Genomic DNA, 17,345 nt, shown 5'->3' on the forward strand with positions numbered 1-17,345 from the left:
GGTAGGAGCAGGAGCAGATGCTGACACCATGGAGGCCAAACTCAAAGCAGATGCTTCCTTGGGGACACTGAGAAGTGATGACTCCAACCCCACCCAGCCGCCTTGGCCCAGCTGGGCCATGCAACTCAAGTCTTGTGTATTCTACATCTGAGTATTTATGGAGTTGTGAAGTATCCTTCAGGCAGCTCCTTGTTCTCCACAACTGCAAGGCAGCCTGCTGAGGTGGGGTGGGAGGTAGAGGGGAAGGGGCTGAGGCAGAGACTCCTGCCTCCTCCTCCACTCAACTGGCCTTCCTAGGTGACCTTGAAGAGTGGAACCTGGCTCAGATTTCTGTGCTATTTGCATCTCCCTCCTCCAGAGACTGTGTGAGAATCAGGGAAAGCACGTGGATCCATTGGGATTGGGGGGTGGGTGGGTGGGTGAGGGGAGGTGACAGCAGACAGGCAGGGTCTGGGCAAAGACAGAGGCGGGTGCTGCAGTCACCTACTCCCTCTCCAATTTCCCTCTGCATTTTGCTCATACAGAGGAACCTCCAAAGGGTCTGCTATGCTGAGCCGACTGGGCACACGCCCCATCCCATTGTCACGGGTGAGTATGCAGGGAACATGAGACAGGCCATTGGTCGGGATGAGGCTGAGCTTCCCTGGAGGCTGAGGAAAGGGCGGAGCTGTGATGGAGTCCCATCTGCCAGCTACAGGCCAGGCCAGGCCAGGGATGACTGGGAGCATTTCTCAGGGTTTCCTACAACGATGGCAGGGACAGGAGTCCCTAGGGTGGTCCCTCTGAGACATCCTGATCTGACAGTGGTTTACAGCTGGGATTTCAGGAGTCGCCGCTAGGCAGTAGACTACTGACTTGCAGATCACGAGGATGGCGCCTCTGTCAGGAGGCCCTTTATTGGAGAATCTCCCAATAGTTGCACCACAGATCCATCTGGGAGTGGATTAAGGGTCAAGGGCCAGGCCCCCAGAGGCCTGCAATGCCAGCTAAACTGTGAGCAACTCAAGGTAGGCAGCAGCCAAGAGCAAGGGGTCCACCTCTGCCCATCGCGTGAAATGTGGCGGTAAATAAAGGAGAGGCAAGGCCACCCTTCACCTTGACCTGCTTGGGCCTGGCAGGTATGGATTGTACATGAGGCTTACGCATGTGATCTCTGCCCTACACAGCCCAGGTTGGAATCCTGGCATGAGGACCAACAAGCTGTATGACTGTATGCAGTTCCCTTAACTTCCCTGTGCCCCAGTTTTCTCATCCGTATATTGGAGTTAATAATTAATAGCCACTTGTGCCTAGGTTTGTGGTCCAGATAACTATTACTATCATTCCTGGACTCAGACAACTTGAATTTCATTTTCCACTGATTGCAAGTCCAGACTGGCAGCTTGGTACTATATTTTCTCAGGCTTTGATTTCTTGTATAAACTTGCCCTTGCCTCTCAGAGTCATTGTGGGATTACATGTGAATGTACTCAAGACGCACTCACTAAACTGTCAAGTATCAAAATAGGAGCTCTTCTTACGCATCACCAAGAGGTGGAGCAGCAGTTAGGGGCCGCAGAAGACAGAGACAAAAGATGCTCGGCTCTATTAGAATTGGGTTAGGAAAGGTATCCATCCCACATCAACAGGCAACCCAGAAAGGCTTCGTGCAAGAGGAGGGCTGTGTGAGCTGGTGTCAGGACCCTGAGAAAAGATGACTCACCATGGGAAAGTCATGTGACAAGATCTCTGCCAACAGTGGCACCAACTGCCACAGGTTGTGCCAGGAGAAGCAGCAACTCCAAAGCAGCTGCTGACTTCTGAGCACACAGAAGGGACAGCCACCCCCGGAGAGTGGGGCCAGGACAGCAGTGTCTACAGGAGGCTTTGATTCCACCAAGTGGGTGTATCCCCAAAGTTGCATGGTCCTGCCACCTGTGATGTCCCCATTCTCTCAGGCACATGCAGGATGGGAGGCACATGCAAGCAATGGGCCTGCGGCTTGCAGGTGACAGTGACCTGCACTGGGAAGTGGAAACACTTTGTCGTCAGGGCTTTACATTTTCCTTTTCATCTGGTCTGGGAATCTGACATGCTTGTATCCAAGGTGCTGCCTCCGTTGGCCTGGGAGCAGTGGCTCCCTAGCGGCTGCCTCCCTAGCGGCTCTGTGAGCAGGCATTTCTGTGGACTATATGGAACCTGGGCTGGGAAAGTGCTTCTTCCCTACAGGAAGTGCTGACAAGCAGAGTGCTGGTGGCTGAAGCCCAGTCCAGCTCACCCTGGCAGATGCCTCTGTGCTGTGCTGTGGATACCTGAGTCATGTTGCTGTGTGCAGTCTCTAGGCAGAAGCTGAGATCCTCAAGGCAGCTGCCATGGCATTGGAAGAGAATAAGGATGAGGACACAGATGGTCAGAAAGACATAAAGTCCCAGGTTCACTGGAAGCAGTCCACTGGGCTGGGCTGATCCTGGCTGCACTGGTGCTTGAACCAGAGCATTCAGACCCAGTCTCGCCTTGCTGATTCACATGCTTCCCTGGAATGGAGGGCCCACAGCTGTCTCATCCTATTGTCTAATTCTTCCCCCGGTCTAAACACAGTATAAGCTCAGGGTCCAGGCATTCATTTTATCGACCTAGATAGGATATACAGTGGACAATAATAATAATTAATAATAATAGTAATCTTTACTCAGTACATGCAACAGCAGCATTTTAAGCATGTCCCTTATATTAGCTCAGTCTTCATCAACTCTTCATTAGGAAGATGCTGTTGCTTCCACTTTCCAGATGAAGCAACCAAGGTCCATGCTTTAGCCCATTCAATCCCTGGCCTCCCAGCTCCACAAGTCAAACTTCTCTACTGCCATTGACACCACCCTGACATCATACCTCCCCTAACTCCTCCACTAGGTCCCTCTCCGTCTTCACTTGGGGACACTCATGAATACCATGTAAACAGGATGACTACTGTGTACAAGGACATCAGCACCAGCCATGAGCAGATGCACTCCAGTGCCTCTGTCTCACTCTGCTCCCCAGACTCCCTCCCAGCACTCAGCAAATGCTGATTCCTGGAGGCCCACCCTGCTGGTTATGCACCAGCAACTGGTGCCTTCCCCCCTTTTAATCCAGTGCTTATTTGGGGAGGAACTGTGCCAAGTCACTGGGCATTAAACCTGCTAGTTTCATCTTCATTGTAATCATTGCCTTCCCACTTTTGGCCACAGCTGCTATGGGACAGCTGTAGCACTATTTGTGCCAATGAAATGACCAGGAAGCCCACAAGGGGCTTCTGGCAGATCTTCTCCTGGAGATTTCTTCCTCCAGTCCCACTGCTTGAGTATTGACAGCCACCTGGTAACCTCTAGGGATGACGTAGCCACCTGGCAGTGAACAGGGAGAGCATGGGTGTTTGGTAACCTGGCTGAGCTGTCCCACATCTGGAATTATATGCTCTGGATCCCTGTGGCACAACCAAATAAATCCCTAAAAACAAGACCAACCACTACTCATATACTTGGTTCCTTGTCTCCTGAGAGATCTTTACCCACAACAAATCTCCTCTTTGCTTTCTTTTTTGATGAAGTATAAAGCAGGGCACTCAGGCCCAGCACTGTGGCCTAGTGGCCAAAGTCTTCTCCTTACACACTGGGATCCCATATGGGCACTGGTTTGTGTCCTGGCACTCTTGCTTCCCATCCAGCTCCCTGCTTGCGGCATGGGAAAGCAGTTGAACACGGCCCAGAGCATTGGGACACTGTACCTGTGCGGGAGACCTGAACAAGCTCCTGGCTCCTGGCTTCGGCTCTGGCCATTGCAGCCACTTCAGGAGTGAAGCATCAGATGAAAGATCTTCCTGTCTCTCTTCCTCTCTGTATATCTGACTTTCCAATAAAAATAAATAAATCTTTAAAATTATTTTTAAATTACCAAAGTCATTGCATTCTAAACCACGTCGGTAATGTACAAAGAAATAAAGCCTTCTTCTGGTTAACAACCAACTGAGACTCCTTGAACATTTACAACCAAAGCAAAGTCACCATCTCATCCTAAGTATAATCATATAATAAATACCCTCTTGTTCCAGGGTGACAGGATTCCAAGAATATCCTACCAAGAACTCTCCCTACACAAGCAGACACCTGCTTTTGTCCTTCTAACTCCAAGTGGAGATAATAAAGGATGGAATTTGGGCAGGGTCTGGTGTGTGGAAGGCACTGAACTTGAGACCTCAGCGCTGTTTAAAGGACAAGAGCACCTGTCAGGAAGATGAGCCAATGAGGAGGAGACAGCCCCACCCCCACTCCCAAAGCCTGGCAGGAGGAACAGAGAGGCAGGGCTGTTCCTAAGCTCCAGGGCTGGTGGATCAGGGATTTGCATCCCTGACCCACATTAGCTGTGTGACCCTGGATACATCACTTTCTCTTTCTGAGCTTCCACGTGGCAGGGGGATGGCTGTGTCCACTGCAACAGCCAAGCTGAGCAGTAGCAGCTCTGGATGGCTGTGCCATGGGAGGAGATGCCTCGTACCCAGTGCAGGCAGACTCTGGTACAGAGCAGAACTGCAGTTGCTTCGTTCTGATTGGCATGAGGATGCTTAGCAGGGGTGAAATTATGGAAGGTCTGGGTAGAACTTCCCCAATACAACAGAAATACCAGGGTTTATATTTCAGCCCTGCTGTGGACCAGCTGTGGACTGTGCCTGGATTTCCTCAGCTGGAAGCCAGAGATCGTAACCCTCTCTGTAGGAGTGGATGGGGTTGGTGATGTTGCAACTGCAGGATTCCTGGAAGTGGGAGCTGGGGTTTCCACCCCAGGCCAAGGCTGTCCACTGAATGTACCTGGTGTGTGTGGAAGGGAAGGCAAGTTCTGAGCAAAGGACTGATTTTCAAGTCATTCCCTGCCACTTGCTACTGTAATCGAGTTTTGCAGAAAAGCCCCATGCAAGCACTTTTCCTACCATTTTGACGGTTTGATTCTCACTGATTACACAGCAGCAGAAGGCTGGTACTGAAGACAGAGGGCAGCCACTGACAGTAGTCCACAGTGGCAAGGGGAGATGCTGGGCAAGGGGAGAGCAGGGCGAGCTCTGTGCTGATGGGGGCATCCCCTAGGCACTGCTCCCCATAATCCCTGCCATCACCCATGCTGTCTGGGCACCGTCAACTAACAAGAGAAATTCAGCCTTCAACTTGAATGTCCTTTGAGGGAAGAACCAGAAGAAATGAGGCCCTTGTCTGGACACTGCATTCCCTTTAAGGTGACCCTAAGACTGTAGCACTCTTTTGTGCAGATGCTGCCCAAAGTCCCTCAAATAGAACTGTTCCAGCAGGCCACCTTCACAGAACAGCATGTGGGTGAATGGATAAGCAGGGATGAGGGCACTGTGGGATGCAGCTCATGCTACAGGTGAGGCTGCCTGCCATGATGAAACCTTCATGGGCTCAGATTTTTGATGGGTCTACACCCGCTCCTTGGGCCAGCTGTAATGTTAACAGGTACCAATGTGGTGGATGAAGGAATACCTGGAGACCTGGTAGAGCAGGGCTGTGTGTTGGTGAGGATGTGTACCAAAGAGACTCACATGTGCATGATGGTCTGAGTGCATGAGATGGGAAGGCCCTGTCTCAGTATGGGCAGGCACATAGAACATGCTGGGGACCTCTGAAACAGGAGCACAGGGAAGGTGGTCATGTCTCTCAGCCCCTGGGGCTGGATATGAGGACAGACCCCAGTTTCCCAACCTTTGGGCTCCCATGACTTCTGCCCGTGTCCACCCTGGGTTCATAGGCTGTCAGCTATGGACATGGACTTCTTAAGTTCTGGTCTGTTGACTTCTACCACAGCCTTCTACCATGTTCCAGAGTGCCAGCCTCCAGCCCCAGCTGAGAGAAGTCCCCTTTGGTGTCTGTAAACAAATCCCAAGGACCTATCTCCCAGGAGGCCTATCTCTCTGGCACCTGCAGGCTATATCAGTCATCCCTATGCCTTATGCAGAGCGGCAACAGAAAGAAACCAGGGCTGTTCATCCCTCAGTGTTGGTTCAGCCACGCAAAGGAAACCCCAATCCAAAAGGAGCTAAAAAACATTCAGCCACCTCGTGATCATTGCCATTTCTCCAAAGAAACTCCCATCTCTTTCTCTAAATGAAAGATTCTTATCTGAAAAGCCCAATCTGCACCTTGAAGACAAATGAAAAAATAAAGGCTCCATTATCTCCATTATGATTCTGACACTGATTCCTGAAAAATTCTCTTTGAGTGCAAGAAATAAAATAGTTGGGGCCTGAAATGTACAGGTAATAACCTAATGAGCATCATGTCTCCAACAACCAGTTATAAAACACATCGTGGTTTCACTGGAGCCCGTAGATACTCAGCCTGAGGTCAAACACTCCCAGATCTGGAATTCACCGTGCCCATTTCCATTTGAGCATTCACACACCTGCCAGGATCCATTTATCTGTGAGCAGCACAGACTTGTCAGTATGTTTCTGAGTTTTGTATACATGGCACCCTCTTGGCATTCTTTGCCACTTGCTTTCTTTACTCACTCAGTGTTGTAGGTTTAAGGTCCATTCGTGCTCATTCCTGGAGTTCTAATTCAATCTGTCCAGTACTGTTGAGAGGGACATTCTGGTTTTATCCGAATGTTGCTTTGCAAACCAAGTCACAACGCCCAGTGAATATTCACATCTCCTGGTGCATCCAGGGGAGAGACCCTAGACTTAGGTGGGGAATGGCTAGTAACAGTCTACTCCTAACCACTCTGCAAAGGCAGAGGGGTGAGTGGGACAGAGGTGCCAGAGATCTTCCATGTCTACGTGGCAGGAACATTTTGCCCCAGGAGAGGAGGCATCCAGCCTAATGAGGTCAAACTGTGGTCAAGACGTCCAGAAACTTTGATCACTGCTTTGTCCAGTGTGAATAGTGGAGGCAGTGTGTGTGTGTGTGTGTGTGTGTGTACACATACACGCGCATGTGTACAGGGTGTTGTAAATGTGTGCTACTGCTATGACGAGTACATGTATCTGCAGGAGTGGTGTCTTTGTGACCAAGGCATCTCTGAATCTGAACCTGTCCTCCACATCACTCAGTAAACATTTACAGGATGACTGCATACCAGCCACAGATGTGTGGGTGTGCACCCAATAAGGCTCTGCACCCCCAGCCAAGATCACAGAAGTGGAGGGGTCTTGGCTAGGAGGTGAACACCTGGCCATACCTCCATCCTTTAATGCAAACAGAAGGAAGGACCACTGAGTCATGGACAAAGCTTAAACCTCCAGAAACATATAAAGGGTGTGTGCTCTCTGTATTTCTGGGAAAGGATCTAAGATGATTCTTGGGACTTAAACAATAGGAAAAAGTTAAAAGAAAATTTAAAAGAAGGCAGTCAATGATGTTATGCACAATAACTAACTTCCTCCCCTGCAACTTTATCAAATCAGCAAAATGGAGGCCATTGAATCAAAAAGAAATTAAACATTACACAGAGAAGAGAGGCATGCTGAAACCAATAAATGACACACTGCACTGAAGTTTGGAATGATCACCACTTCTGTTCTCAGGGTACGGAACTGTGCTGCCCTGAACCTGGGGTTGCAGCAGCTGCTTTCCACAGCAACTCCATGGGCAAATTCAGCAGACGTAACAACTGCATTTGTTTGCTTGCTCTGTGACAGCAACGTGGAACACAGACAGCAGGCAGGGGTTCGCCCCAGGATTCTGGTTCCTGAGCTAGCACAGGAGAAAGGTCTCCAGATCTGCCAGCTACTGACTGTATTCTCTTGGTGAAAATACTTGTTCTCTCCATACCCCGATGTCATCATCATCTGTGAAATGGGACTAACACACAGCATGGATTCAGCGCTTGCCATGAGCCCAGTTTCACTTGAAGAGCCTTCCACACATTTAGGCAGAGGTGGTCCTTATTTCATAGATATGAAAAACAAGTCCCAGAGAGGTACTGTTTTGAGGCTCTCACAAATCTGACACATGTGGCATGTCTAAAACAGCCAGAACTGGCCACCAGCTGTGTTCTGAGTATGATCACCCATGGTGGGGGCTGGGATGCCATGTGCATTGCCCATCAGGGTCTTGGTCATAGGATCAGATCTGGGGCTCTGTCACACACCTGGGATTTAAAACAGGCAGGTGTCAATTTCTGTAACCCAGGAGCTCATCTATTTGCTTCTTCAGCTCCCTGACTACAGGTCTGCCTGTTCACCTGCTACATGTTTTCTCTCTTGTTATTCCTTGCAGAAATGTTTTTTGCATCTTAGGTATGAGATATGAAGGCTCAGAGAGGCCAGGAATGGGCCCATGTGGCTTGTGGCAATCAGCCCCCAGATCTCCTGACATTCCAGCTGTCTCCTTGGCCCATGCACCCGCCGTCACTACATCTGACACCCCAATCTCAAGCAAGACAGACCTGCTTCAGCTCACCTCTGTCCCACATCCTGCAGCCCTCACACTGCACTACGAGCCCAGGCCTTGTGTCCCTCCCTGCCCTGAGTGTTTAGAGACACTCAATGGCAAGGTGTTTTCAGCTCCCTTAAAATTCAGAAAACTCATGTACTCTGTAAAATCCAACCTGCTTTCCTCAGGACAGCCCATGCCTCATCTACAAAGTGTCCCATTTCTCATCCTATGCCTAACGTGCACCCTCAGATATGGGCACACTGAGATAAAAGCCCAGGGAAGAACACACATTGATGGGCACATATAGCAGGATGCATGAGAAGACACGCACAGAGACACATTATATTCAGTAACTCAGATGCACACACCTCATAGAAATCTGGATCACCACACCACTCCACCCCTACACACATGCACAGGTGACCTCCCCACTGCGAGTTCCCAAGCATCATCATAGACACTCATGGGGTTTAGAAACTTTGACAATGCTTCAACTAAGTCCAAGTCTGCCCCCAGGGGCACTAACTCCGGGACAAACTCCTGCTTCATCTCTCCCTTTTGGGATGAAGGGTTGGGACTTGAGTTCAAGGCAGTGGCTGTGCCTCTGATATCTCAGCCATGATGCTGGAGGTGGGGTTGAAAGACAGGAGGAAGGAGAGTCCATAGCCCAGACATGTCCATTCCCCACTACACACGGAGTTTCATCTAATTCCTACTCCCATTGACTAGATGTATTTATTTTCAGCAGAATAAACAATTGATCAGAGTTGATTTTCTAAAGAAAATACTCCGAGGGACAGGCATTTGGCAGAGCTGTTAGGATGTTGCTCAGGATGCCTGGATCCCATATCAGAGTGCCTGGCTCCATCTCTTGATCCCAGCTTCCTGCTAATGCACGCCCTGGGAGGCAGCAGGGAAGTGCTTGCATCCATACCAGTCATGCTATGGAGGTGGATTAAATTCTAGGCTCCTGGCCTTGGCCCAGCTCATTCTAAGTAGTTGCAGGCATTTGGGGGCATGAACCAGTATATGGAAACTCTCTGTCTGTTGGTCTATATGTATATATCTTTGTCTCTCTTTCTTTCAAACACATAAAGATAGATAAGTGCCTAGTGCAATGGCTCAGTAGCTAAACCCTTGCCTTGAATGAGCCAGGATCCTATATAGGTGCCAGTTTATATTCTGGTTCCTCCACTTTCTATCTAGATCATTGCTTGTGGCCTGAGAAAGCAGTAGAAGATAATTCAAAGCTGTGGGAACTGCAGCTGCTTGGGAGACCCAGAAGAAGCTCCTGGCTCCTGGCTTCAGATCAGCTCAGCATTGACCATTTCAGCCACTTGGGGACTGAACCAGCGGATGGAAGATCTTTCTCTTTGTCCCTCCAACTTTCTGTGTATCTGCCTTTTCAATAAAAATGAATATATATTTAGGAAAAGATAGATAAGCATTCTGACCTTGAAAACACTCCATTTTGTCAGGAAAAGCAAGTCTGGAGGCTGGGGTGCCTGAGCCTGAGCCAACATCTATGTGCAACAGCCAAGAGGAACTTCATTTCACCCCAGGAGGCTCCCATGCCCCTGCCAACTTTCCCCTTCCCCCAAAGAAAGGTCCCTGGATCCCCATGGGAAGCAGGATCATACCTGTGCTTTGCAATTTTTTCTTTATCATCGCCCACTCCCCAAACCAGACTTTTTTCACTATGTTTTGTAACTATCATTCTTGCCAGGTTTTTAAGGAAATCCTTTTTATAAGGATTTATTCACTCCTCTGAAAGGAATAGTTACCAACAGAGAAGGAGAAAGAGGGAGAAATCTTCCACCCACTGATTCACTCCCCAGATGGCTCCAACAACCTAGCTGAAGCCAAACACCAGGAACTTCATCTGGGTCTCTCACATGAGTGGCAGGGGCCCAAGCACTTGGGTCATCCTTCCCCGCTTTTCCCAAGCTATTATCAGGGAGCTGGACTGGAAGTAGAGCAGCTGGGTTGTGAACCAGTACCACTATGGATGATGGTACCCCAGACATCGGTGTAACCTACGATGCCACTGTGCCAGCCTCACCCTTGCTATTTTTCTGCCACAGATGTACTATGTCTCTATAGAGACTCCTCTCTCTCTCTCTCTCTCTCTCTCTATATATATATATATATAATATATTATATATATATATTTCAGCTCTTGTAATATATATATTACAAGAGCTGAAATGATTGTTCCCCTCCCAACAAAGATCCAACTTGAGTCCCCACAGGGGCCATACTTCCCCAGCTTGGATATTCCTCCCAGTAGGAGGTCCCCTGGGAGATAGCCCCAGACTCAACCAAGAGGAAGCCGAAGGAGGGCTTGCCTTTCTCTGAGCAACTGAAGGCAAACAAGAAGCATTGTGGAACTTGCCAAGAATCATTAAGTCCCCGGAGATTTATTAAAGGGAAGAAAATGAGCTCGTATTCTTGGGCTCCAACAAACTTTAGGAACTTTCTGCAGGGGAGAAGGGTATGAGGTACCAGTTAGAGCTTCCTGGCACCACAGTGCTGATGGGCACCTTGGGGCTCTGCTAATTACATGATATTGATAGGCTGTGCACAAGGCAGCAGCAGAGGGAGAAGGGTGGTGAAGAGGGAGATATGGTGGGGGAGGGCACAAGCTGACAAGTACACCGTCCAACTCCACTGCTGATTATGGCTGAGATCAATAAATCAACACATATCTGGGGGCCTCAGGTTTTCTTTTGCAAAATGGGGTTCCACTTATCCCATAGAAAAAAGTGAAGGGCTAATGTGGAATACCTAGCATGCCAGGCCTGTGCATGGTCAGACGAGATTAGCTCCTCCCCCAGCTTCCTGCTCCAGTCTGCTCCACTTCCTTTTTCCACATTTTCAAATGCCAGGTGTCAGCCCCAGGGATCCCTGCCAGGGTGAGCCCAGCCACACTGCTGTGTGCTCAGGGCAAAAGGACACAACAGAGCCCCTGCTGTACGGAATGTGCCAGACAGGGTTCTCCACTGCTGCCTAGCAGAGCACCGGAAGCAGCGGTGCAAACAATAGTTGTTGCTTACTCCACACCCGCCTCCCTCCCCCTCCATGAGTCGGATCTGGCTAGACTCGGCAGGAGGTGACAGTTCAGTGACAACAATTCAGCAGTGCCTCAGTGGTGCCTGATGGCCCATGCTGGGTGATAGTTGATGCCAACAGTGTGGCATGTCCCCTTCCTGGGACTTGCTTTACTCACAGCAAGGCCTCTGGGTTCCAAGAGCAGGTGCTTGGGCAGAGAGAGAGAGAGAGAGAGAGAGAGAGAGAGAGAAGGTGGCATCACTTTTTATGGCCCAGCCTTGGTGTCAGGTGGTATCCCTTTTGCCACACACTTTTCACCAGAAGCAAGTGTTTAAGGCCAGTGCATATTCAAGGGGACCACACAGGTATGAACAGGAAATGATTCACAACTCAGGCAAGTCTGCAAGTGTTGAGTCGATGGGACTAAGACAGGGAGAAACTTAATCCAATGGTAAGGTTTGGGGTGGGTCGATGGGGTCACACCCTGGGAATGTCATCCTGAGAGGGCGGGTAATGAAAAACTGAGCTGAGTTCCACCTCTCTCTCCTGGCTTGCCACATAGTCTACCATTGGAATCCTCCAAGATCACCCGACATCAAGTCTGTGGGGGCCTGCCTAATCCTCAGAAGCAGAAGTACACTTCCTGTCATCATGGGCAGCCTGCACTGGGCACTTCCTACAGCAGCAACACCAAGGAGACGAGATTCTACCTCCTGAAAAGCAGTGCCAAAGACTTTACAGATGTGCTTTAAACCACAGCTTCATGCAGCCATTCCGCAAGGTAATGTGATCTATGTGCAATACCCCCAAGGCTTCACAGGGACCCAGGGAAAGCTGTTACCTCTGGTGTGGACACAGGACTCCTCCTAGTACTTTTCTGTAATATTGAACTACTTTAAAGCCAACACACAAAATATACACAAAATTGTTGTGACTCCGACAAGAAAACCTCGATTTCCCTTTGGAGGTTGTGATCTGAGGCAAAGTCGGAGTCTTGTTAATAAAGATCTCAGTCTGCTGAGAAGAACTAGCTCTGCCTTTGGGAATCAAGTGGATCACAGGAGAGACACAATCCACATGAGGGGCTCTCAGGCTGCGTGGAGACACAGTATCTCCAGGAAGCTCCAGTCTGCGTGGGGAGACACAGCCCCATCCTCAGGGAGTCCTGGCTTGACAGAGGCTGCACAGCTCTGTCCTCAGAGACTGAGAACTAGCCTGAGACCTGAGTTTTCTTGGAGTCTCTGTTCCCTCACTCTAAGCCTGAACTGAGAAAAGCTGTTACCACCTGAAACCACTGGGCAGGAATGCAGCTGCCTGTTGGGAGGAAATGTTACTGTGGCCATCTTCATAGTAAAATTGTATCATTCCTAATTCTAGAGGTGAAATCTGAGACCTAAAAGATACACTGGGACTCGTAGGAAACAGTATCAGAGGCCAGCTTAGAGTTTGACCATTCATTCATTCACCAGCTACATTCTGATGTTACAGGCACCCTACAGGGTGTAGGCACAAATTGAAGGTCTTGCTCCTGTTCTCCTGGAGGGACAGTTTGGAGTAAAAGTCACCTTTTATTAAATAGTAATTAACTGATTGTGGCTATCATTTATTTGAGCGACAGAAAGAGACTGAGAGAGAGTACTTTCTTCTGCAGGTTCACTCTTCAGGTGCCCGCTTGCCAAGACAACTGGGAGCACAGCTCGACTCTTCCAGTTGGGTGGCAAGGACCCAACCACTCGAACTGACCCCTGCTGCCTCCCATTAGCACCATTAGCACCATTAGCACCATTAGCAAGAAAGCGCACATAGGCATCGGAGCCAGATGGTGTACCTAGGCACCTCAACTAGGGATGCAAGCATCTTTACTTCCTGCTAAAGACCTGCTCTGAAAGATGCAACTAGGCAAACAACAGCACTGAGGGACTTGCCCAAGAACTGCAGGGACCTGAAGATGAGCACAGAGAGCAACCTGCTGGTCTGGGACTGGGGGAGAGTGTGTGGGAGAAGTGGGGTGCAATCTCGTACTCTCAGGAAGAGCCGGAATACACCAGCTCACTGCCCTAAGAACATATCCGTGGTTCTCTGTGTCCTTTCTGGCCAGAGGCAAAGACTGATGGAGTCCCCTGGGCAGATTCTGAACCAGCTGGCAGACACAGCCTCAGCATCCACCTGTCCCACTCTTAGTGCAAGCCAACTCCTGTTCCAGACCAGCACTCTCACCAGGGACAGCATCTGCATTTTGCTTGTGATCATTCTTTCCATAATGTTCCCTCAGGGTTTCCTTCTACATGCCTCAGTTTTACCATCTTTACAATGGGAATAATAATATCTGCATCATAGATGGCTCCAGGATTGAAAAGTTAATATAGTAAAAGTTGTTAGAACAGTTTCTGGCATGTGGCAAAACATTCTTGAACTGTTACACATAATGATAGTTATTATGACAGATTGTTCCCTACATGGAGGCCTGGGCAGTCTCTCTGCTTGGCCTCCTTCAAAAACGTGTATGTAATTTCTGGCAGGAGTAGTGAAGACAGCGTGATGATGATGGTAATGATGATGATACATACAATGATGGAGACTTACACAGTGATGATCGTTACCCAGCACAGATCAGCATGGGGACAAATAGCATTGATCAAACAGTATCTTTTCCTGCCAGTTATGGGAAACAAGAGGTATCTCCCATTCACTCACAGAGAAGGGCCAGATCTTAGATTATTTCTTCTCTGCTCTTACAGGCAGCCTGTGTATGATTTGTGTTCACGATAACAAAGTTTCCAAGGCTGGGTAAGTCATAAAGAAAAGCTCTTCCTCTTGGTTCACAATTCCACCCATGACCGATCAGCTATAGCTGGTGAGGAGCTCAGGCTGCCTCATGCCTGATGACATCCCATGTCGAGTCTCCATGTGAAACAGTAGGCATGGAGAGGAGGCCACAGTAGCCAATGCCCCTTGAAGCAGCCCATCCTCGTGATGACCGCACCCACTCCTGCAGGAAGCAGCAAGGTCACACAAGGGCAGTGCCCCCAGTTAGTTAGTGACCTCTGCCAGGCCCTGCTTCTTTCAGGCTTCACCACCTCTTAGCCCTGTCATGTTGGCAACCAAGATTCCACACCCACACACGGTATCTAATCCATAGCTCTGCCTTCCCTTGTTTCTCACAAAGACAGGTTTACAAGGAAATGTACACAGGAATGTGCAGGATTGTGGGAACCAGCCAAGAAGAGTGACACTGGAGCAGGTGTTTAGTCCAGTGGCTAAGATGCCTGCATCCCATAGTGGGTTACCTGGGTTCAATTTCTAAAACATTAGCTCCAAACTCCAGTTCCCTGGGATGCTTTAGTGAGAGTTCAAAAGAGTTGAGTGACCTGGATCGAACTCCTGGCTGGCAGGTTCCCTGGACTAGCCTCAGCCTTTGCGAGCATTTGAGAGCCCTCGACTTCTCTGCTTCGACCTCTCTCTTTCTCCCTGTGCCCCTCAAATAAAGAACATTTAGAGTATCTCCATCTATCCATCCATCCATGCATGGAGCACACAGGGTTTCAGAAGGCTGCTCACACATCTGTGCTCAAAGGGAGACTGAGGAAGTAGATAACCATCACTGAGGGTCCCGGTGCAGAGATGGAGAGCTGGAACAAATGGGGCAGGGAAAGGGCATACCCACCTCATTCTCTCCTGCCCTATAAGGCCAATGGAAAGCAGAGGCTAAGGGGGCATGGCTGGTCCTTTTTGTGCCAGGCACTACAAACGGATGGATGCCTGCAGGCAGAGGTTTTCATCCTGGGTTCCAGCCAGGGAGATTCAAGGATGTGACCCGAATCACATTCTTCTCAGTGTTACCCTGTGCCCACTCAATGTGTATCTAGCAGGTGCAACTACTGGGTGAGTAGGGAATAGGCTGCCCTCATGTGGGGTGCCCATGTCCCCAGTGCCTGACTCACTATCCCTGCCCTGGAGGTGCCTACAGCCCCACTCGTGGTGGGACCAGAGCAATGGTGTCTCCTCTTCCTCTGGATCCCCCAGCTGTGGCCAGAGGATGGGTTAAGGTCTTGCTTTTCCCCCACATGCCCAGATGTGGCTGAGGGTACCCGTGACATTGCCTGAATACAGTGAGTGTCTGAGAGGTGTTTGGAGGAAGGAAGGCTGCTATGAGCCAAGCCATGGAATAACAGATCACCCCAGGGCTACCAGTCACACCACAGCCCCAGACCTTTTCACTGGGCAGCCTGCACATGCTCAGATTCCCCAGCTTCCACCCCATCCTGGTTGTGAAGAGCAGACCAGGGCAGCCAGGTCCCACGGGGAAGGCAAATTGGCACTGAGATGGCAAGCATCCGTCAAAACCCTCTTTCCTGTTTCCCATTGGACACATGAGAATACCAAGTTCAGAATAAAGACCATCTTTGTAGGTCTTCATTGCAACTGGTTAGGGACTTGGCGATCACATCTCAGCAATGAGACATGGAGAGGAACAGCGCATGCAACTTCTGGTACACATCACCCAAAGGAGGGGTGTGTGCTCTTCCTCTGCCCTTCCCTCGCCCTGCAGGCTTGAGGGCAGACATAAGGGACAGGGTTCCAGTAGCCATCATAGACCATAAGGCAGTGTTGAAACTGGAGGCAAGGAATGGTAGAGAAAGGAGATTGAAACATCCACGCCGTGGATGACGCTTCAACAGCCCAGGACTGGCTACTTCTGGATGGCTCAGAAGAGAGCAGGAAATAAGCTCTTGTCTTATTTAAGTCACTGCTGTTTTGCATTATTTGTTTTCTGTGACTTCAGGCTAATGCTAATTCTAATTGACACATCCCTGAACTGAATATGGTCTCTAAGAATATACTATTTGCCCACATCCTAATAGCTAAATATTTAAAATTCAGATCCAGCAGTTAAAAACCAAGAGTGTTTTTTTCCACATAAAGCCTGAATTACAACTTCTGAAAAGATATAGGTTCTTTTTTCTTTTTTTAAGATTAATTCCTTTTTATTGGAAAGGCACATAGAGAGGAGGAAAGAAAGAGAAGAAGATCTTCCACCCAATGATTCACTCCTTAAGTGGACACAACAGCCAGAGCTGAGCCAATCCAAAGGCCAGGAGCCAGGGACCTCTACCGGGTCTCCCATGCAGGGGCAGAATCCCAAGACTTTGGGCCATCCTTTTTCTCAGGCCACAGACAGAGAGCTGGATGAAGTAGAATAGCCAGGATCAGAACTGGCACCTGTATGGGATCCCAAGGTGTTAAAGGAGAGGACTTAAGCCACTAGGTTACTGCACTGGGCCCAAGATGCAAGTTCTGATGTGCAAATTTGATTGTTTCTGGCCAAGACCTGAGTCTTACTGGTCAACCCAACCTCCCCTACATCTCCTCTCCTTGGCCTTCCTACCAGGTCCATGCTGACCCTGAATGTGAGCCTCCAAGGCAGACGTGCTTGGGGTCCACGTTCAACTCCCAGACACTGTCCCTGCCCTGCCTAGGTGTGGCCCAGCCCTCTGGGAGTCCTCCCTCTCCTCTTGTCTCCTTCATACAGAGTATGGGGGACCCAGGCTTCTTCACAGCCTTCAAGAGCCAGCCCAAGTCCCACTCATGAGATGGCGGCTTTCTCCAAGAAGGCCTTCTGTCTGGAGGCAAAGGGAGATGGAGAACGGACACAGCTTCCTGAAGCCACTGGACAAGGGCAGGGGTAGGGCCATGTCTGACTGAGAGTCAGGTAATCCCAAGTCCTGGCCAGCATCCCTAGCTCTGGAGTTTGCAAATGTGTGTAAGAGAACTTCCCTGGAGGGAGGTAGAGTTTTCTCTCTTCAAATATCTGTGAAAATCCAGATGGTGGTGGGAGCTCGTGAGCAGAAGTCTGCCTGTGTGATAACTTTTCCCCTCCCACCCCCGGAATGT

This window comes from Ochotona curzoniae, unplaced genomic scaffold, assembly GCF_017591425.1.
Source record: "Ochotona curzoniae isolate NIBS_2020 unplaced genomic scaffold, NIBS_Ocur_1.0 contig_3819, whole genome shotgun sequence".
Taxonomy (NCBI): domain Eukaryota; kingdom Metazoa; phylum Chordata; class Mammalia; order Lagomorpha; family Ochotonidae; genus Ochotona; species Ochotona curzoniae.